This window comes from Equus quagga, chromosome 10, assembly GCF_021613505.1.
Source record: "Equus quagga isolate Etosha38 chromosome 10, UCLA_HA_Equagga_1.0, whole genome shotgun sequence".
Taxonomy (NCBI): domain Eukaryota; kingdom Metazoa; phylum Chordata; class Mammalia; order Perissodactyla; family Equidae; genus Equus; species Equus quagga.
The window spans coordinates 27,504,112-27,528,284 of NC_060276.1; the positions used below are offsets into that span (position 1 = coordinate 27,504,112).

General features: G+C 37.4%; 1 long non-coding RNA gene across 1 annotated transcript; it reads right to left on the minus strand.

Annotated features, from left to right (window-relative positions):
* Positions 1-9,361: 9,361 nt before the first annotated feature.
* Positions 9,362-24,094, minus strand: LOC124246035 (uncharacterized). The gene is made up of 3 exons (XR_006890384.1): positions 23,956-24,094; positions 22,516-22,684; positions 9,362-9,560 (listed from the first exon to the last, which is right to left on the minus strand). It is a non-coding gene; the product is annotated as an uncharacterized LOC124246035 (long non-coding RNA).
* Positions 24,095-24,173: the final 79 nt, after the last annotated feature.

A 24,173-nucleotide genomic window follows, 5' to 3' on the forward strand; every position in this document is an offset into this window, starting at 1 on the left:
TTTTTTGCTTCCTTGTTTGTTTTTCCTTGAAGCTTTGAAGGGAATTGATCTTGGAAGAGAAGCAGAAAATTTTTTTTTTATTTTGTTAAAAATCAGAACAGCTTTAATGCTTTTTGCAACAATATACTTCCTTGACTATCTGGAGCCGTTAGAATAAATACCTAGGTCCTAACTGTCAACTGAGGAGACCTGCTCTTGTGTCTGCTGTTGATTGTTTTCTTGAATTCTCAAAGACCTGTGACCAGTCATTAAAAAGAAGTTGCCTGTTTCTCATTTAATTGCATCAACTTGCACAATGTTGGTTAACAATATGTGGTATTTAGAATGCCTTCCGAATTCTTTTTGAGTAGCCATTGCCTTTATTTTCTCAACTCCTCCTTGGTTTCCTTACATGAGCTCATCTGACAAGAAAATGCAGCTATCTTGTTCTCTCTCTACTGGACCATCGACCTCAGTGTTCTAACTCACCCCTGATGGTCTCTGAGATAAGTAGACTATATTCCATGAGACTTGATAGTTATACTTAAGGAATTTTTAGGTAGAATTGGTCCTGTTAGGAGGAGACTCTTGGTGTCACCTTTGTTATCTTGAAAGCTGGTCCCTTCCCTGAGGCTCTTAATTTTTTGAAAACTTGATGCTGTTTCAGCTGAAAACTTGGCAAGACTATTAAAAAACAAGTTGAAGGGAGCTGTTTAAGAAATTGAAAAGTCATTGCAAACAAAATCGGATAATTGTGACTTTCAGTTCTGTATCAGTTGAATTTTTGTGCTCTTTTCCCTGTGTACGTGGTGGTTCTATTTTTCTCCAATAAAACTTTTATTTAAAAAAAGTTTGTAGAGAAGATCTTTAAAATACAAATATGTTAAGAAAGTTATAAAACCATAGAACTTAAAATCTTCCTAATTTAGTGAATTCTCATTTGTCAATTTTGTTATTTTTTAAATTTCTCTTTTTATTTTTGTGGTGGTTTGGTGATAATGCTATAGGAATGTGGAGGAGGGTATGGAAAAGGGTGAGTAAAATTCCCAGGAATCCTCAAGGTGGGTATTTATTCTTAAATGGCATATTTTAGAAAAATCAAATACAAGTATGAACATTGTTTCATTCAAATCCTCAAAGTCAAATAGTTTCATGAACTCGGTATGAAACTAGTCTGGATTTAACTTGAGGGGAGAAGGAGCAGTTAAATACACTCTTGTTTTAGTCATGGCACTTGATCCGCCTTTTCTGTTAATGTGAGCTCTGGGCCATATACTCTCAGAGTAAGATGCTTCTTGAGAACCTTACCAAACCAGAGATCAAGAAGCTTTTTTGAACCCAGTTCCTGAGTCTGCTGAATGGTCTTAACATGTTGTCTAGCCATACTCTTGAAATTCTTATCTTGTACGTGTGCATAGAGTTCAGGAAATCGGTTTATTCTGTATATCTGTGTTTCAGGATTTTCGGAAGTTTGTTTTTTAATCTTAATATCCATATATCTTTTTTACATTAGCTGTTTTTTGTTTGTTTTAATGACCATTCTGTTTAATGCTGTGAATGGCAGGAGTGTTATAAACATGTTCTGTTCTCTCATCTACATAAAATTGCCAAAACAAATTGTTCATTAAAAAGAAAAGAGTAGTACTAATGGGAATTTGCATGATTATGCTTTATATGGTATCCTTGCTAATGCTTCGTTAATCAATAATTTTCAGTTTCCAACAAAAAATTTGAATAATGAACAGATTTGTTCACCTGAAAACACTTGGTTCAAATTTAACACTTTGTTCATTTTTTTCCTTTTTCCTTGCTATTAAAGAGTATTTCTTTTTTTGAACAGGCACATAATGTACTTTTATAATTAACAATCCTTAGAATTTGTCTAGCATAGTAAAAAAAATCGAACTTTTCTTTTGTAGAACCTTTTATATTTGATGTGGAATATAAGAATGTGCTGCAGATGCAGATTGCAACTTAATAGTTTTGCAAGCTATGAAAACAGATTCTCCTATCCTCTAATTCTTAGAATAAAATCTTTTAAAACATTTCTTTAATGAAAATTTTTTTGTTGTAAAATACACATAACATAAAATTAACCATTTTAAAGTGTACAATTCAGTGACAGTACATTCACTATTTTGTGCAACCTTCACCATTCTTTACTTCCAGAACATTTTCATCTCAAAAAGTTTTTAATATAATGAAGTGCAATAAATCTACTTTTTCTTTTGTTGCTTTTGCTTTTGGTGTCATAGCAAAGAAACAAGCTAATGATGATATACCCCTATGTTTTCTTGTAAGAGTTCTATTGTTTTATTCCTTACATTCCTCTCATTTGAGTTAAATTTTGTATCTGGTATCAGGTAAAGGTCCAACTTCATTCCTTTGTATATGGATATCCAATTGTCCCAGCACCGTTTGTTGAAGAGTCTGTTCTTTTCGCCATTGAATAGTCGTATCATCCTTGTTGAAAATCAATCGACCCTAGCTCTATAGGTTTATTTCTGGACTTTCAATTCTATTCCATTGATCTATGTATCAGTTGTTATGTCAGTAATACACTGTTTCGATTACTATAGCTTTTTAGTAAGTTTTGAAATCGAAAAGTGTGAATCCTCCACTTCTTTTTCAAGACTGTTTAGCTATTCAGATCCCTTGCTACTGCATATGAACTTTAGGATCAGCTTTTCTATTTCTGCAAAAAAGGCCATTGAGATTTTGATAGGGGTTGCATTAAATACAGTGATCACTTTGGGGCTATTAGCATCTTAACAGTATTAAATCTTCTAGTCCATGAATACATGATGACTTCCCTTTTTATTTAAACCATTTGTTTTAGGTCTCTTAAAAATTTTGTTCAGAAATACAGTCATGCATCGCTTAACGATGGGGATACACTCTGAGAAATGCGTTGTTAGGTGATTTCTTCATTCTGCGAACACCATAGATTTGTACTTACATAAACCTAGATGATATAGCCTACCGCACAGCTAGGTACTAATGGTCCTAATCTTATCGGACCACCATTGTTTATGCGGTCCGTAGTTGACTGAAACGTCATTATTTGGCGCATGACTGTATTTTGTACTTTTCACTGTACAAGTCCTGCATCTTCCTGATTAAATATGTTCCTGTGTATTTTTGTTCTTTTTGCTGCTGTTGTGAATGGAATTTTCTTAATTTACTTTTCAGATTGCTCATTGCAAGTGTATACAGTTTTTGAGTGTTGATCTTGTACCCTGCAACTTTGCTGAATTGGTTTATTAGCTTTAATATATTTTTGTAGATTTTTAAGGATTTCCTATATGTAACATCTTTGTTGTCTACAAATATAGTTTTACTTCTTCCTTTCCAATTTGAGTGTGTTTTATTTCTTCTTCTTGCCAAATTTCTCTGGCTGGAGCTTACAATACGGTGTTGAATATAAGTGGCTAAAGTGGATGTCCTTGTCTTGTTCCTCATCTTATGGGGAAAGCTTACAGTCTTTCACCATTGAGTATGTTGGATGTGGGTGTTTCATAAATGCCCTTTATCGTGTTGAGGGAGTTCCCTTCTATTCGTAGTTTTCTGAGTGTTTCTGTCATTAAAAAATGTTGAATTTTGTCAAATGCCTTTTCTACATCAGTTGAGGTCATCGTGAGGTTTTTTTCTTCATAAATTGGTGTATTCAACTGATTGGTTTTCATCTGTTGAGCCATGCTTGCATCCCTGACATAATCCCCACTTGGTCAAGATGTATAATCCTTTTGATATGCTGTCAGATTTGGTTTGCTAGTATTTTGTTGAGGATTTTTGCATCTAAATTCATAAAGAGATATTGGTCTGTAGTATTCTTGTGGTGTCTTTGTTTGGCTTTGGTATCTGGGTAATGTTGGCCTAATAAAATGAGTTATGAAGTGTTTCTTCCTCTTCTAGTTTTTGGAAGACTTTGAGAAGGATTAGTGCTAATTTTTTAAATATTTAATAGAGTTTACCAGTGAAGCCATCTGGTCCTTGACTTTTCCTTTATGGGAAAGTTTTAGGTTTTCTTTTTCTTTTCTCCCCAAAGCCCCAGTACATAGTTGTATATCCTAGTTGTATGTCCTTCTAGTTTTTTCTGTGTGGGATGCTGCCACAGCATGGCTTGATGAGCAGTGCATAGGTTCGCACCCAGGACCCGAACTGGTGAACCCCGGGCTGCAAAAATGGCGCACACAAACTTAACCATTACGCCACTAAGCCAGCCCCTATGGGAAAATTTTTGATTGTTGATTCAATGTCTTTATTTAAAGGTTTGTTCAGATTTTCTATTTCTTCTTGAGTCAGTTTTAGTGTTTTGTTTGTTTCTAGGAATTTGCCAGTTTCATCTTGGTTATCTAATTGGTTGGTGTACAGTTTGTTTATAGCATTCTTTTATAATCTTTTTGATTTCTGTAATGTTGGTTAGTAATGTCCTACTTTCATTTCTGATTTTAATAATTCGTCTCCTTTCTTAGTCTAGCTAAAGGTTTGTCAATTTTGTTTATCTTTTTAAAGAACCAACTTTTGAATTTGGTGTGTTTTTGTTTTTCTGTTCTCTGTTGCATTTATTTCCACTCTAGTCTTTATTGTTTACTTCCCTCTGCTAGCTCTGGGTTTAGTTTGCTCTTCTTCTTCTAGTTTCTTAAAGTGTAAAGTTAGCTTATTGATTTGAAATCTTTCTTTTTTAGTGTGTAGGCATTTACAACTATAAATTTCCCTCTGGGCACTGCTTTCACTCCATCTCATAAGTTTTAGTATATTATTTTTGTTTTCATTCATCTCAAAGTATTTTCTTTTTTTTTAAATAATTTTTTTTAAGATCTTATTTTTTTCCTTTTTCTCCCCAAAGCCCCCCAGTACATAGTTGTTATGTTCTTCGTTGTGGGTCCTTCTAGTTGTGGCATGTGGGACGCTGCCTCAGCGTGGTTTGATGAGCAGTGCCATGTCTGCGCCTGGGATTCGAACCAACGAAACACTGGGCCACCAGTAGCAGAGCACGTGAACTTAACCACTCGCCCACGGGGCCAGCCCCTCAAAGTATTTTCTAATTTCCTTTGTGATTTCTTCTTTGACTCAATGGTTGTTTAAGAATGTGTTGTTAAATTTCCACACACTGTGAAATTTTCAATTTTCCTTCTGTTAGTGATTTCTCATTTCATCCCATTGTGGTCAGGGACGATACTATGATTACAGGTCTTTTTAATTTATTGAGACTTGTTTGTGGCCTTTCACATGATTTATCCTGAAGAATGTTCCATGTGGACTTAATAAGAATGTGCATTTTGCTATTTTGGGTGAAGTGTTCTATATGTTTGCTAAGACAAGTAGGTTTATAGTGTTGTTCAAGTCCTCTGTTTCCTTATTGGTCTTCTGTCTTATTGTTTTATACACTATTGAAAGTTGAGTATTGAAGTCTCCAACTATTATGTGGAACTGTATTTCTCCCTTCAATTCTGTCAATTTTTGCTTAATATGTTTTGGAACTCTGTTAGGTGTGTACATGTATATGCTTGTTATATCTTCTTGGTGATTCATCTTTAATGTATATTGTTATTGTCTCTTGTAATAATACAGTTTTTTACTTAAAAGTCTGTTTGTCTGATATTAATAGAGACACCCTAGCTCTCTTTTGGTTACTCTTTGCATGCAGTATCTTTTTCCATTCTTTCTCTCTCAACCTATTTGTGTCTTGGGATCTAAAGTGAGTCTCTTGTAGACAGCCTATAGTTAATGTTTTCCTTTAATCCATTCTTCCAGTCTCTACGTTTTTAAATTGGAGAGTTTAATCCACTTACATTTAAAATAATTACTGATAAGGAAGAACTTCTGCCTTTTTGCTATTTGTTTACTATATATCATATCTTTTGTTTTTCAAACCCTTTATACTGCCTTCTTTTGTGTTGGATTTTTTTGGTAGTATATCATTTTGATTCCCTTCTCATTCCTTTTTCTGTATATCTTTTAGTTTTTTCTTAGTGGTTACCCTGGGGATTGCAATTAACATCTTAAATTTATAACAAACTAGTATGAATTAATACCAAATTAGCTTCAGTAGTATATAAAACCTCTGCTCCTGTACACCTCCAACCCTCCTCCTTTACGTGGTGGTTGTCACAAATGACATCTTTATACATTGTGAACCCATTAACATAGATGTAAAATCTTCTTTGTGTTCCTTAATCAGTCTTGAATAGTCAGTAAGGCATTAAGTTGAAAATAATGATCAAAAAGTAAGTTGTTTTCAGTTATTCATCTGTTTTGTTTTGATTAAAAGTCCCTCTATGCATAAAAGTATTTTCTTGTTCATTACTATATGTCAGAAGTTATTTTTTAAACATTTTGCAGATAGTAAGAAAGTTTTTATTAAGTGCAAAGACATCTATTCCATTGTTTGTTATTTGTCATTGGTGTTAATACCTTGTGAAAACATTTTAAAAAGGTAATTAGTTGCCTGAAAATTCTTCACAATGATTAACATTATACCTAAAAGGCCACTATGAAATTTGCTAGATTTTTAAAAGACAACACACAAAAAAGTAAAGGCAGATTTTCTTAGAATCAGGTCTACATGATGAATGGTGCTTCTATCCTAAAATTAGTTGCAGTACAGGCTGTGGAGTTGGCATCTTTCGAAGATTTTTTTCTTTTTTCTTTTATACATGTGATCATGTGCTTAAGGACAATCATTTTTTTTAATTGCTTTTTGGTGAGGAAAAATTGGCCCTCAGCTAGAATCTGTTGCCAATTTTCCTCTTTTTTTTCCTTCCCAAAGCCCCAGTGTATAGTTGTATATCCTAGTTGTAAATCGTTCTGGTTCTTCTGTGTAGGATGCTGCCACAGCATGGCTTGATAAGCAGGATGTAGGTCCATGCCCAGGATCCGAACCAGCAAACCTTTTCCAGGCCGCCGAAGTGGAGCATGCGAACTTAACCACTACCCACTGGGCTGACCCCAAAGATTTGTTTCTAATTACTCTCTGAGTTAAGGAACTCTGATTATGAGGCAGAAAGGTACTGCACATTTACTCCTTTTATCTAACTTTAAAAAATATTAAATTCTCACTGCCAGCCCAGTGGCACAGTGGTCAAGTTCACACGTTCTGCTTCAGCGGCCCAGGGTTCACCAGATGGGGGACCTATGCACTGCTTATCAAGCCATGCTGTGGCAGGCATCCCACATGTAAAACAGGAACATGGGCACAGATGTTAGCTCAGGGCCAATCTTCCTCAGCAAAAAGAGGAGGATTGGCCACAGATGTTAGCTCAGGGCTAATCTTCCTCAAAAAAAAAAGCTTAATACACTTTATAAAATGTTTAGAAATATCAAATGTCCTGCTTAACCTACATAGTTTTGCTTATTTTAAGAGGAAATTAGATATAGACAGCTCAAATATTTTAACCAAAAACAAGAGCATAAAATCCTCAAAGATCTTTAAGTGCATGGGGCCTATATTAGCCTTCTCACCCTACTGCTAGGTGTGCAGTAATAAACAGAGGGTCATTTCCCTCACAATTGAAGTGGATTAGAAAAGTTGATTGTTCCAGACCAGTATGTATAATTCCTACATAAAACAGATCATTAGGTTCTATAATCCAAGAATGTGTATTTTGGGGCTATCAGATTCTATTATAATATTTGAACATTCTGTTCATTTAATTTATAACATCATTCCAAAACAGACCATTAAAATGTGCTTTTTAGAAGAAAGGAGTGGGATGCAAGAAGAAATTGTGACCCCCAGTAATTGTTGAAATGTTCATATATCTAAATAAGTATTGACTAAACGTAAAAATGACTAATTTTGTTGGGGAAGGTAAAAATAAGATAGGCACTAAAATACTAATAAGCAAGGTAACATCGAAGATGGAAAGAGAGAGTTTGGAATTTAAATGTATTAAAATTTTTGTTCAGAAGAAAGATAAACTTTGGACTCCAAGTATGCATATTAAAATTTAGGGACACCTAGAAATCCCACTCCTAATTTACCTAAGAGGAATGAAAACTTATGTTCACACAAAAGCCTCTATGTAAAGGTTTGTAGTAGTTTTATTTATAGTTGCCAAAAACTTGAAACAACCAAAAATGGCCTTCAACTGGTGAATAGATAAACAGTGATTGGTGCGTCTCTGCAATGGAATACTACTACTCTGCAGTTATAAAGGAACAAACTATTGATACATTCAACAACATGAATAAATCTTTAATGCATTGTGCTAAGTGAAAGAAGCCAGAATTAAAAGGCTGCATATGGTTTAATTCCATTTACATCACATTATGCAAAAGGCAAGACTAAGAGTGGAAAACAGATAAATGATTAGCGTGGGTTGGTGTAGGGAGAGGGGCTGACTACAAAGGGACAATAAGAGGGAATTTTGGGGGCTGATGATGCTTTGTATCTTAATTGTGGTGGTTCTACTATGCATTTGTAAAAACTTGGAAGTGTACACCAAAAAATGAATTTTACTGAATGTAAGTTAAAATTTTAGAAAATATTTTAAAGGTGACCCTAAAAGAATAAAAATAGAATGAATAACAGCCAAACCAGTAGAGGGGGGAAACGTGATCAGTCAAATAGAGTCAGGGAAAGGGTGCGATGGGGAAAGATAGCTTAGAAAAAGCAAAGTTAATACAAAGCACAAAATAATATGGCAGAGAGCGCTCCAATATAACAAAAAGGCCCCATAAAAAAATCAAAAAGACAGTCCACGGACTGGGAGAAGATATTCACAGTACATATAATCAACACAAGATTAGTATTCAGAAAATATACATAAGTTGTATAAGTCAATAAGAAAAACAGGCAACTCAAAAATGAGCAAGGAATATGAGTAGGCAATTCACAGAAGACAAAACCCAAGTGACCAATAAATTTATGAGATCAACCTCTGTAACGAGTGTAATACAACATAAAACAGTACAGTGCTATTTCACATGCATCCAATTGGTAAAAATGGAAAAGCCTCACAGCACTAGATGACGGTGACGAAGAGCCATGTAAACTCATCCATGGTAGGGATATGAGTTAGCACAACTACTTTGAAAAGCAATATGGTGAAATTTTGTAGTTAAAGGTGCCCACATCTTATGACTAAGCAATTCTAATCTTATATATCCTAGAGAAATTCTCATACCATATACAAAGAGAAATACACAAGAATGTTTATTTCTGTATCTGTAATTAGTAAAAAAAAAAAAAATTGAAACAGACTGTGTGTTCAACAGCACAATGGATAAATTGTGATACATTAAAAAATATATAACAGTTTAAACTTTATAAAACAGTATAAAAATTTATAAAATATATTTATAAATGTTATATAGCAGTTAAAATGAGTGAATTAGTACTATATCAACACAGATAAATCTCTAAAACGATGAAAATGCAAGGTGCAGGAGAATACACATCCACTATGATACCATATATACATTTTTAATTATTAAAAGTAAACATTTAAAATTTAAAAATATAAACAATACTTTATAATGTTTAAGGGCACATGTACACACATATACATTTGAAGTAGTAAAATTTAAACATTACCTTAGAATGATAAACACCACATCCAGGATAGTGCTAATTTCTGGGGGAGGAAGGAGAAGAATTAGGTCAAGAGTGGGGTACATGGAACTTGAAGTGTTTTCTGTAAAGGTGCAAACCCTATGATCAAGAAATTCCACCCCCACGCTGGAGGAGCTCTTCCTCCGTGTGCACTGCAAGACTTGTACATGAATATTCATAGCAGCAGTTTCCAACCAAGTTTTTTGATTAAGTTCTGTGAATATTCTATATCGTTACTAATTTTTTATGTTTAATTTTAATCTATCAATAATTGAGAAAGGTGCATTACAATCTCCCACCTTTTATCATTATGTAGTGACCCTCTCAATCCCTAACAATGCATTTAAAATTTTTTTTTGTCTTATATTAATGTAACTATCCTAGCTTTTGGCTAGTATTTGCTTGGTATATCTCTTCATTGCTTAACTGTCAGCCTTTCTCTGCTCTTATATTTTAGGTGTCTCTTCCATATTAGCTGGATTTTCCCCTTTTTCCCCTAGTCTGACAATCTCTGTCTTTTAACTGTCAAATTACATCCATTTGCATTTATCGTGTTCACATTCATTTGTATTTGTTTTTAACATCTTACTGGTTGCTCTCTGTTCTAATCTTATTTGCTTTTTATCCTTTCTCAGTTTAAAAATAATTACTGAGTTTTGTTTATTTTGTTTTCTTATTCCATCTTCCCCACTACTTATTTGGAAATTATATATTCTATTTCTGTTCTTTCTTTTTCTGTGAGGAAGATTGGCCCTGAGCTAACATCTGTTGCCAATCTTCCTCTTTTTGCTGAGGAAGATTAGCCCTGAGCTGAAATCTGTGCCAGTCTTCCTCTCTTTTCTATGTGGGATGCCGCCACAACATGACTTAATGAGCAATGCGTAGGTCTGTGCCCAGGATCCAAACCTGTGAACCCCGGGCTGCTGAAGCAGAGCGTGAGAACTTAACCACTACGCCACCAGGCAGGCCCCTATTTCTATTCTTTTACTGATTATCTTTGATATGTTACCATGTATGCTTAACAAAGCCTAAAGTTAGCATCAAATTCTCCCAAATTATATATGGATGTTAGAACACGTTAATACTGATCACCTCTCTCCCACCTTACACAGTATTGTTGTCCAGCATTTTAGTGTTGTCCTCTTTTTAAAAATAAACACCATAAATTAAAACACCACCTTCTCAATGAGGCTTACCATAGCCACTATTTAAAACATCAGCTTGCCTACCAACCCCGTGAAACATACACATTCACTCCTGATTCCTCACTCACTCTGCTCTTCTTTTTGCTTTTTTACATATCACTTGTTACCTTTTAGCTTACTATGCAATTTACTTGGTTAATATGCTTATAGTGTATTGTCTCTTTACTCCACTGGAGTTTAAGCTCCATTAGGGCAGAGACCTTTGTTTTGTTCATTGATGTATCTCACTTAGAGCAGTTTCTAGCCATAGTAGGTGCATTCGTTTCCTGTGGCTGCTGTAACTAATTACCGCAAATGTAGTGGCTCAAAACAACAGAAATTAATTCTCTCACAGTTCCAGAGGCCAGAAGTCGGAAATCAGCTTCACTGGGCTGAAATCAAGGTGTTGGTAGGGCCACACTCCCTCTAGAGGCTCTTGTCTTTTCCAATATCTAGAGCTGCCTTCCTTGGCTCATGTCCCCTTCCTCCATCTTCAAAGGCAGTAGCATAGCCACCTTCTCTCTCTGACTCTGCGTCCATCCCATGGCTTTCTTTTCTGTGTAATCTCCTTTTGCCCCTCTCCTATAAGGACACTTGTGATGGCATTTGGGGCCCATCCAGATAATCACAAAATAATCTCATCTCAAAATCCTTAATCACATCTACAAAAACCCTTTTTTCCAAATAAGGTAACATTTTACAGGTTTCAGAGATTAAGCCCGGGCATCTTTGGTTGGACATTATTCAGCCTACTACAGTAGGTGATAAATATATGCTGAATAAATGAACAACTTATTTTATACCATGTATAGATTAATTTACATATTTGCCAATTTTTTTCCCTCACTATTCCTTCTGACAACTCAGAGCTTCTTTCTGAGTTAATTTTCTTTTCTTCTGAAGTACATCTTTTAGAAATTTACTTGGTGTAGGTCTATAGGTGTAAATTTGTTTTTCCTTAACTGAGGATGTTTTTATTTCCAACTCTGTCTTGAAATATTAATTTTCAGGGCACATAGTTCTTGGTTGCCTGTTATTTTTTTCTCAGCACTTGGAAGATATCATTGCACTGTCTTCCAGCTTCAATTATTGCTCTAAAGAATCTGCTGTTACGGTTAAGTTTGCCTGCTCTGCTTCGGCGGCCGAGGGTTCGCCAGTTTGGATCCTGGGTGTGGACATGGCACCGCTCAGTAAGCCATGCTGGGGCAGATGTCCCATATATAAAGTAGAGGAAGATGGGCATGGATGCTAGCTCAGGGCCAGTCTTCCTCAGCAAAAAGAGGAGGATTGACAGTGGATGTTAGCTCAGGGCTAATCTTCCTTAAAAAAAAAGAACCTGCAGTTAGCCTCATTTTTGTTTCTTTACAGATGATCTGACTTATCACTTGATTACGTGTAAGATTGCCTCTTTGTGGCAGATGTTCTGTCATTTCAGTATGGAGAAGCGTGGATTTGTTTTTATTTATCCTTCTTGGTATATAATAATGCTTCATTTGCATGTAGATTCATGTCTTTCATTGGTTGTGAAAAATTCTCAACTATTACTTTGTTTTTCAAATATTGCCTCTTCCCCATTTTTCCTCTTCTCTCCCCCCAGAAATAAATTAGGCATGTTAGAGCTTTTTATCGTATCCTCTCTTTCATATTTTCCATCTCTAATGCTGCATTTTGGGCAATTTCTTTAGATCTATTTTCCAATGACCTAATTCAGTCTTCAGTACCCAATCTGTTTAATTCATCTACTGAACTTTTAATTTCAATAATTTATATTTTTTATTTCTAAAGGTCCTATTTGCTTCTTATATAAATCTTCCTGATCATTTTGATAGTCTGCTGTTGCTTGGTCATTTTTGTAGTTCTTTCTTTTGATTAAATATTTTTCTTATATTAGAAACTTTGCATCTTGTATCAGATAATTCTAATATCTGAAGGGCTTGGGGGATATAAATTTTTTGTTTATTTCTGCTGACTCATTCATGGTGGTTTATTTCCTTGTACATTTGTTGATTTTTGTCATCCTCATTGTGATTTTAATTTCCATTTCTTTGATTACCAATAAGATGGAGCATCTTTTTCAAATATTACTTTGGCCATTTAGATTCCTTTTTTCATGGTGTTCTTGTTCAAATCTTTTGCCATTTATCTTATGGGTAGTCTGGTCTTATTGTTTTATAGGAATTCTTTATATATTTTAGATCAGTGCTGGCCAATAGAAATATAATATGAGCCCCATGTATAATTTTAAATTTTCTAATAGCCATTTTTAAAAAAGCCAAAAATAAACAAGTGAAATTAATTTTAATATGTTTTATTTAACCTAATGTATTAGGGTTCTCCAGAGAAACAGAACCAGTAAAATATATATGCACATATATTTACATATATATATGAGAGAGAGATATTTATCATAAGGAATTGGCTCACATAACAATGGATGCTGAGAAGTCCCAAGATCTGCAGTCAACAAACTGGAGACCCAAGAGAGGTGATGATGTCATTTCTGTCTATAAAAACAGCAGACTCAAGACCCAAGAAGAGCTGATGTTTCAGTGAGAGTCTAAAGGCAGGAAAATACTGATGTTCCACCCCAGCAGTCAGGCAGGAGGAAATTCCAAGTCACTCCTGGGAGGGTCAGCCTTTTTGTTCTATTCAGGCTTTCAACTGATTGGATGAGGCCCATCCACATTGGGGAGTGTAATCTGCTTGACTCAGTCTACTGGATTCAAATGTTAATCTCATCTAAAAACACCCTTACAGACACACCCAGAATAATGTTTGACCAAGTATCTAGGAACCCCATGACCCAGTCAAGTCGAGACATAAAAACCATCTCACCCAATATATCTAAAATATTTTCATTTCAACATATAATCAGTATAAAAAATATTAATGACATATTTTACATTTTTATACTGTCCTCAAAACCCAAAGTGTAGTTTATACATACAGCCCATCTCCATCTGGATTAGTCACATTTCTTTTGCTCAATAACCAAATATGGCTAGTGGCTATTGTATTATACACACTAGCTTGCCTTTTCAGTCTTAATGGTGTCCTTTGATGAACAGAAGTTTTAAATTTACTTTAGTCAAATTTATAAATCTTTTCCTTGATGGTTAATATTTTTTGTATATTAAGAAATAAATGTTTCCCTACCTCAAGGTCTTAAGGATATTTTTTCCTAGAAGCTTTACTGTTTTAACTTTGACATTTAGATCTATAATCCACTTAGAATATATTTTTTGTGTATGGAGCAAGGTTAGGGTCAGGTTTCATTTTTTTCCATATGGAAATCCAATTGAGCACTATTTAATGAAAAAACTCTGTTTCCCCCCCAATCTGCAGGGCCACCCCAGTCATATTTCAAGTGTCCATATACATGTGGGTCTGTTTCTAAATGCTCAATCTGTTCCACTGATATCTTTGCTATCTATGAACCAATACTGTCTTAATTACTATAGCTTTATGGTAAATCTTGATAGTGGGTAAAGGCAGAGCCTCTTACTTTGTTCTTTTTCTGTAGAAGTGGTTCTCCAAGTGTGGCATCAATATCAACTGGAAATTTATTAGAAATGCAAATTTCAGTCTCCATTTCAGACTTACTAAATTTGAAAGTCTCAGGGTAGACCTAAGAAATCTGTTTTAACAAGCCCTCCAGGTGATTGTGATGCACTCTGAAGTTTGAAAGCCACTGTTCTAGAATAGGGCTCAGCAAGCTATGACCTGCAGGTCAAATATGGCCAGCCATCTGTTTTTGTACTTCAAGCTAAGACCTTCTTTAATGACTTTTAATAAAGTTTTATGATATTTTCCATGAAGATCTTACACATCTTTTGTTAGATTTAATTTTAAATATTTTTATGCTATTGTAAAAGGGATTTGTATGTCATTTTTCTGTTTCTGGTTGGCATAAAGGAATACAATTGATTTTTGTAAATTGATTTTGCATATAGTCACTTTACCAAACTTTATTTAAAAGTTTATCTTTCAGTTTTTTTAGACGTTCTAGTCACACAATCATATTATTTGTGAAAAATGAGAGTTTTGTTTCTTCCTTTCCAAGCCTTATGGATTTTATTATGATATAAACTCTCTCTATATAAAATCCTTTCTATTTTGGCATTCTCTAGGACTCTTGTTAGTTCTCACAGACTCATGGGGCAATTAAATTTATTCTTAAGGTTTCAAATGACATAGTTTTTAAATTACAAAAGGAATTTTGTCTGGACTTCCAGACCAAAAAAAAAAAAAAAAAGGAATTTTGTCTGGACTTTCAAGATGGCATAGATTAATCTCTCCCTACTCCTCCCTACTAAATAAAATTATAAACCCTGAAACTAACACAAGAGACTACCAAAGGAGAATTCTTAAAGATAGTAAGAAGAAGGTGAACTGGTTTGGGACCTCAGATATGGAGGAACAAATGTCAGGAGAGCATCTTATGACCCCTGTCCCCTCCACCCCCGCAACAGAAGAAAGTGGTCCAGGCCTAATCTTTCCTGACCATTAACCTGGCAACAGAAGGTAGCCCAGATAGGCTCATTCCACCCCTGGGTCAAATGGAAGCCCCAGTGACACCACCAGGCAAGCCCAGCAGAACCAGCAAGGGAGATGATCAGAAGCCCCACTGATAATAAGCAGCCAGTAGAAGCCCTTTTCTTCCCTGCCAGGCCTCAAACTCAGCTCCTCCACTCAGAGACATTGCATTCTGGGCAGTAAGCGGGGGATCCCACCGAGACAAGCAGAACCTGTCTCAGAAGAACTCTTCTTCCCCACTAGGGGGCCTGAAACCCCTCTCCCCCCTAGAGATACCACGTGGCCAGGGAAACACTGGCAAGAGGGATACTGCTATGCTACAACAAGCACCCACTGGCAAGCCACTACATCCTGTAGGCCTGAGGTACACCACCACCCACTGGCAAGAGAGATCTTACAATAAGCAACCATCCCAGGAGATACTCTTCATCCTTGCAAGTTGGAAAAATCCCTTCCCCTACCTAGAGGCACCAAGCAGCCCAGCCGAGGGAGGCTCTTTCCATCTGTTTAAGCAACACCATTATAGACTACTGGGAGCTTTGGCAACATGAGGTAAAGCAGGAAGACAAAAGTAGCACTGCAAAGGCTCTGAAAACTAGATTGTCATTGGAACCAAAGCTCACCAGTGTAGGTCAGGACTGCATGCTAAATCTGAACAGGTGACTGCCTGCTAAAATAAAAAATATGAATAAGACCCAGCATCTACTAAAATAATAGCCAAAATGTCCAGGATACAATAAAAAAATTACCCATCATCTCAAGAACCAGGAAATCACAACTTGAATGAGAGAAGAAAATGAACTGATACACAAATCAATATGAATCAGGTGTTGGAATTACCTGACAAAGATTTTGAACTATCATAAAAATGACTCAACAAGCAAGTACAAATTTCCCTGAAACAAATGAAATAGAAAATCTTAGCAAAGAAAGAATTGTTAGAAGTAACCAAATGGAAATTATAGAACTAAAAAATACAACTAGAGATTTAAAAAACTCACTGAATTTTAATAGTAGAATGGAGCTAAATAGTAGAATGGAGATGACAAAGCATAGAATTAGTGAACTTAAGGAGAGTTCAACAGAATTCATTCAATCTAAACAACAGAAAGAAAACAGAAGTTTTCTTGAATGAACAGCGCCTCAGGGACCTGTGGGACAATTTGAAAAGATCCATCATTCATACCATAAGAGGCCCAGAAGAAGAGGAGAAACGGGAGCTGAGAGAGTACTTGAAAAAATAATGGCTGAAAATGTCCCAACTTTGGCCAAAGACACAAACCTACAGATTCTAAAGGCTGAGTAATCACAGATAGGATAAACCCAAAAAACCTATGCGAATATATATCATAATTATACTTCTCAAAACTAAAGACAAAAAAATCTTGAAAGCAGCCAGAAAGAAATGACACATTGCCTGTCGTAGGACATTAATTCAAATAACAGTGGATTTCTCACCTGAATTCATGAAGACCAGAAAAAAGTGACACACGATTTCTCAAATGCTGAACTGTCAATCATGAATTCTGTATCCATGATACTATACTTCAGGAATGAAGGAGAAATAAAGACATTCTCAGACAAAGGAAAACAGAAAGAATCTTTCCCTAGCAGAACTATCCTTATATAAGGGCTGAAGAAAATTATTCAAACAGAAAGGAAATGAAAAAAGAAGGAATCTTAGAGCATCAGAAAGGAAGAAAGAACGATCTAACTCATAAATAGAAAATAACAACAACAAACAAACACATAGAGACAGAGATTGGTGGTTACCAGAGGGGAAAGGAGGGAGGAGGGTGAAAGGCGTGACTGGGCACACGTGTGTGGTGATGGATGGTAATTAGTCTCCGGGTGGTGAACATGCTGTAATCTACACAGACATTGAATGATGATGATGTACACCTGAAATTTATATAATGTTAAAAACCAATGTTACCTCAATAAAAAAATTTTAAAAATAAAGTTGGTGTCATGGAGCCATTTGGTTGGCTAACTCAGCCAACACTTTAACAGCTACTGCTTCACTTTTCATACATGCACAAGGAAATTTAGAATAAAAAATAAGCAAAATGAATTTAGAAGAACAACCATTCGATCTATATAGTAAGTTATGGTTCACAGAGTTATATGTAAACCTTCTGTATCTGCATGTGTGATCCTTGAGCACTTTAGGAAAATAGCTGCCGACTTTTGAGGTAGACGCTGCTATTCCTTCAGCAGATAGGTGTCTTCTGGATTTTGTGTGGTTTGCTATATCACTGTGGCCCCCACGGGTGGTAAACATCAACAGACATTTTGTGTGAGTTACATGTACATCATCAAATTCAGTACCTAAATCTTCATAAACACATACTTTCATATACTTGTGCTCATTACTGCTAAGAGGATTATGGCAAAATAGAAAAGCATTATCAATCAGTAAAATAAGTAGTTGTAGATTTACACCATGTATAAATCACAGAACCACTGTTGCGAGAATGTTCAGACTGCTCTCTGTATAGACTATATGGCGGGACTGCTTAGCCTCTCCTTCCTACACATATTTCATGCATACCTAGCCTGTAATTTCGCACATCTCTCATTGACCTTCCTAATTGGCGAGCCGACAGCTTCTGAAACTCACATCTGGAACTTGCCAAGGAACAACTGGCCAGTGTACCAGGTGACAGGCGGCTGGACAGGGTCACATACATCTTCCACCACTACTGAGACCCCAGGTTGTTAGCAGTCCCTAGCTGCTGTTACCTGGGCACATTTCCTCTTTTTTTTTTTTTTTTAAGATTTTATTTTTTTCCCTTTTCTCCCCAAAGCCCCCTGGTACATAGTTGTATATTCTTCGTTGTGGGTCCTTCTAGTTGTGGCATGTGGGACGCTGCCTCAGCGTGGTTTGATGAGCAGTGCCATGTCCACGCCCAGGATTCGAACCAACGAAACACTGGGCCGCCTGCAGCGGAGCGCGTGAACTTAACCACTCGGCCATGGGGCCAGCCCCTGGGCACATTTCCTCTTATCAGTGAGCTCCCTGCCTGCTTTTCCTGGTGAGGAGGTCAGCGTTATATCAGGAAAGGGTTAGTTAGGAAAAGAGATGGATTATCACTGGTTGTCTTTCAGATTTAATCATGTGAGAACTCTGTAGAAACTGGAAGTTCAAAATAGAGATCTACTAAACCCAAACCAAATTATTTACCACAACTATTAATTGTAATATTTGGTTCAAAAATGAAAAATGTGGGACAAATGCTAAATTGGATGAGATGTGGGACAATGGGTGTAAATTGGGACTGTCCCAGACAAACCGAGAATGTATGGCAATCCTGATTACACTACTTCTCACTAGATTATCATTTCTTACATTGGGTCCCCTTCAATAACTCCACATGGTCTTCACCAGTGTGCTAGAGTAATAACATGATGATGATGATGCTGATGAACTTTTGACCCAGTTGATTACACTATCCTCCTTAAAGTGTCCTTCCCTCTCATGGCTTCTGGGGAGTTTTCATCTTAACGCTGATGTTCCTCCTCCTCTGCCCAAGCTCTGAACCTTAGAGTGCTTCCTGGCTCAGTCCTGTGCCTGCCCCTCTTCTCTACCTGCACTCTCTCCCTAGGGGATCTCATCTAGTTCCATGGCTTTAAAATCCAATTCTATACTGATGGCTCCTGAATCTATATCTGCAACTTGGGCTTCTCTTTTATGCCCAGACTCACATCCCTACTTGCCTATTCAACACATCCACTTGGATGTTTTATACATTTCAAACATAACATACCTAAAAAGGAACTGTTGCCTGGGTTTGAATCCTGGCTCTGTCATTTACTGGCTGTATAGCGTTAGTCAATTCTCTGTGCCTTAATTTTCTTATCTCTAAAATGGGAATATTAAACCTATGAGGACCTTATTGAGTTGTGTTAGTCAATGTAAAGCTTGTAAAGAAACACTGAGGGGGCTGGCCCCGTGGCTGAGTGGTTAAGTTCGCGCGCTCCGCTGCAGGCGGCCCAGTGATTTGTTGGTTCGAATCCTGGGCTTGGACATAGCATTGCTCATCAAACCATGCTGAGGCAGCGTCCCACATGCCACAACTAGAAGGACCCACAACGAAGAATATACAACTATGTACTGGGGGGCTTTGGGGAGAAAAAGGAAAAAAATAAAATCTTTAAAAAAAAAAAGAAACACTGAGTTGGTCAATAATGCATGGAGAGTAATGATGTTAGCAATTAAATGGATATTACTTGTTTCTCATTTGGCTATTTGATGTTTAAGGAGCACTTAAAAATTTTTGTTTTAATTCATGTTAAACTTTATTTTACTATTATGTCACAAGAGAAAATCAGTCATTATTTGAGAGGGGAGAGGTATATAAGAATTTTAAAAACACTCTAGGATTAAAGGCTAATTCAGAGTTCATTTATTACCATAATTGACACAACTGATCTAGTGGGAAAAAGAGCCAAGGTGTGGGTTGGAGTCTCCTGGCTGTGTGAACTTGACCAAGCCACCTGACCTTTCTGATCCTCAATACAAAATGGAAATAGTAAAAACATAACCTCCCAGGTGTAATAAGGATTAATGAGATAAAATGTTGAAGTACTTTGTAAAAATAAAGAGGATTCAGATGTAAATTATGTTATTGAATGTATTTGAACACAAGACGTAGTTGGTAGCATTTCCTCTTTTGTCTCCCAGAGCCAATAGCTCAGTCCTCATTTAATGTGGCTAAGACACAAGTTGTCTATATGATTATCCAGCATTCTAACCTATGTGTGTACCATGTTTCTATACTGTTCCTAGGCCTTGTCATGACAGCACCAACAACAGTAACAAGAATAATACAACAAAGCCGCTGAACAGTATTCAGTGTTTTCTGCGTGCTGTGCCTTTCCACGGGGCTTTCTGTTCAATCTCCATAGCAAACCTATGAGGGGTGTTATCCCTTCTGTAGATGAGGAAACTAGGACACGGAGAGGTTTGGTGACTTCCTCAAGTCTCACAGCTAGTAAGTGGCAGAGCAGCCAGTATGTGACGCAAGCCTTTGCCCCCAGCGGCTGTGGTAGGTTTTAATGTCATATGACCAGAAAGATCTGAAGGCAGGAAACTAGATGAAAACCACAGAGCCTCATTCTGATCAGGAAATGCTTATTGACGCTCTGAAGGGGCCTTGGGGGAGTGCTCAGATGGTTGTGAGGTAGAGTGTGCTTCCTAAACTCCAACTCAGACATCCAAAAAGACAAAGGTACCTAATTCGTGAGTTCAGACAGGTTTGTGAAAGAAAATGAGGGCGTGAGTCCTTGTTTTTCTGGCAAACGGTTTAAGCCCTTCCATATGGGTTGATTCTGCATAACGTAGGTGGTGGTGGCCATTATTTGAGGACAGTTGTTTGGGCAAGAAAAGTCTTGTCCAATGTCTCTTCAGAGGCACTTTGGGCATTTTTTTCCTATATACTATTTATATTTGGAACATATTAAACATTTGGCACATATTAAATTAAATTTGGCACATATTAAACATTCCACTCAATAAATGTTGGTTATTATTATCTCTATGCCCTGTTTGTTTTTTCATAAAGCAATAAAACTTGAAATTATTTTATTTGCCTGTTTACTTGCTTCTCACTAGTCTCTCCTAGAATGAAACTCCTTGAGGATAAAGACAGTATCTGTCTTATTCATCACTGTATCCCCATAGTGCCTGGCTCATAATAGGTGCTCAATAAATATTTGTTGAATTGATTAACTGAATGAATGAATGAATGAAATAACTGCATGACCCAACTTAAAGATATGGAAGCATAATTTTCTGTCTCCTTCTTTCTAATGTGTCGTGTCTAGGAAATAACTGGGAGAAATGTTGGGAGTAGTGTGTTATATAATTTGGGGGGGTGACTGGGATAAAAATGACGTCATGAAGGTGACCACTAGCAAAATAGACTTTACTACAGGAGTTCTTAACTTTTTTTGCACCATGCACCTCTTTAAGAATTTAATGAAGCCTAGGGACCCTGACATAGAATAATGTTTTAAATGCATAAAATAATATATATATATATATATATATATAAGATTACAAAGGAAGCTGATTATATCAAAATAGAATTATCAAAATATTTAATAAGAAATGTGTGATATAATAATACATGCACTTCTCTATTAACAAATTAAATGTCAAGATCTAGAGATCTAAAAAGTAACAGTGTTGAAGTACTGATGAGCATATACCATATTTCAAGATACCTGCAACAATAGTAATGTGGTATAAAATATATCCATGGTTTCTATTGGTGACCATGCCATAGATATTGCTAATCCTACTGTGGTTTGTTGTCTATATCCATGATTTAAGGAAATCTTAAGTTTCAGTAAAAAGCTGGTTCGGATAAAGATGCTGATTTTTCATCTCAGTTCATGAGCCCCTCTGAACTTTATCTACGGACCCTGGGTTAAGGACTCCTGCCTTGGAGCCAGGGAATTCAGGACACTGACCAGAGAGGGTCACACTAGTTATTTCTGTAACTCAGGATCCCATTCAGATTGCTCTGTCTTTACCACATCTCAACACTGATGGATGATTCACTCTATATGATGGTAACTGACCGATACATTCTTTTCTCTCTGGGTTTGCCATCTCTGCCATTAGAGTCTGGTGGCTGAGGGTGCTGGCTGGATCATCTCTTTTTACAGAGTCTGTAACAGTGAGGGTACTATGTGCAGCCTTGTGGAGTGTAATCCATGGTGCTGGTCTATCTTTTGCAGGGTTCTCAATCTGTAACTTGCAAAGAAAGTAGTGGGGATGCCTATTAAACATGCTGATTCCTAACCCCAGAGATTCTGATTGAGTAGACTATTGTAGGGAGGTGGGTCTGGGAATTTAACAAGTATCCTGAGTGATGAGGAACATTGTTGCGAGGCCGTGTAGATTTATGGGACAGCCCTGGGCTAAGATTTGCTCTACCTTTAGCCCTTGCCTCTCATCTTAACTTCTCCCTGCTCCCATGCTATATAAAACCCTACCAATCGCACACGAGCCATTTGGCAAGAGCCTGATCTTCTTTCCTGGGCAGAGCAAACTTGTCTCAGTGGTAGCTGCTCTGACTGCACATGTACAACTATCTAGTTCATAGACATTTCAAATCACTTTTCCTACTATCTTCTATCAAGAGTTGGCTGCCAACCCTCTTCTTTAATGTGTTGAGATACAATTGGAATTCTCTGTTCTGAACAGTCAACAGTCTGGTCTGTATTATTACATTGTTGGTTTACCGCTCAGTGTGGTGGACATGGAGAATACACCATTCTGATCTCTGTTTAAGGAAGGACGGACCTGCTGCCCAGCTGTGGAGAGTGTGTTCAGATGCCAAGTGTCTGCCACTTCCGGGTTGGCCTCCACTTCAGGTCATGAGGTCATGCTTTTCCCAGGGTAGCCCTCGTCCTGCGAGTGAGAGAGAGAGGTATAAAGGCCTGGTCTTGTCAGTTCATTGTGGGATACTCTGATGGGCAATCCTCTCTCCAGACCTCCCTGTGGGGTTAGTCCAGTCTTTGTTAGGCTGGCATCATTGTTCGACTTTTCCCTCTGCCCAATCCTGCCTCCCACCCCTTCCTTTCACGGATACTGATCTTTAAACATCTTGTACTCCAAATTCCACCTCAGCATCTGCTTCTGGAAAACCCAAGCCATGACACCCCACTTCTCGCCCTTACAGCAACTACGACTGAAGTACACAAAATCCAGGGCAACACTTCAGTGCAAATTAGATGCTTCCATGCAGCCCGGTGCCAGGTGACCCAATCCAGGTCTCCCACACTGTGCTTCCCTGTATCCTGCCCCAGAGCCACAGGAAAGGCCGCATATGCTGAGGTGGGGGACAGGAAGCTGGGAGAGCTCCACGGAGTGGGCTGAATTTGAGGTGGCCGTTTCAAAGTAAGGAGAGAGAAGAGGGAAAAGAACTAATACCCACTGAGCACCTCTTACGTCTCAGGCTCTCTGCTAGGAACTTGCTTTATTTCACACAAGCTCTGTTCACAACGATACTATGGGGTAAGTGGTTCCACCACCAATAATAATAAAGTAAAAATAAGTACCATTGATTGAGTGCAGTACTTATTATGTATCAGGTACTTTTCTGAGCCTTCACATTCATTATTCTCTCATTTATTCCTTAAAGGTCCTCAAGGCCTGGGAAGCTCTCACCAACCTCCCCCCTCTAGTACCAGGGTTCCATGCATTTCACTTACGATCAACTTTTGTGATCACCATTCTCCCAGCAATTCCCCACGAATTTACTACCAGGCAGCAGCCCAGATTTGAGGCCCACTTAGAGTTGAGGCTCCAGCCCAATGATCCCTCTCTGCTCCTCCTCTGCTGACCCTGATTCACTCAGGACTCTGTGAGAAAGCAGAGCCTCAGAGAAAACAAGGGACTCCTGCTCACACAGCTAGCGGGCGGCAGAGTGTGAGTTCAGACCTAGGCAGCCCGACTCCTTAGCAGGGTTCCTAACCCTGCTGCTCTATCACCTCCTACTGGGTTATGATCTTTTCTTTTCTTTTCTTTTGAGGCATGATGGCTTTGTGTTTTCTTATGTGTCACAACAACAGTAAATCAAATATTAATGAAATATCCTCATTTAGGGAAAACTTTGCAAGTAAAACCACGTGCCTATATTTACAGAAATCTAAGGCTTTAAAATAAGTAAGTTAACTCACCAAAAAAGGTCATGAGAGATGGGGCTGGGCTGGTGGCGTAGCAGTTAAGTTCGCACGTTCCACTTCTCGGCGGCCCGGGGTTCGCCCGTTCGGATCCCAGGTACGGACATGGCACCGCCTGGCACACCATGCTGTGGTAGGCGTCCTACATAGAAAGTAGAGGAAGATGGGCACGATGTTAGCTCAGGGCTAGGCTTCCTCAGCAAAAAGAGGAAGAC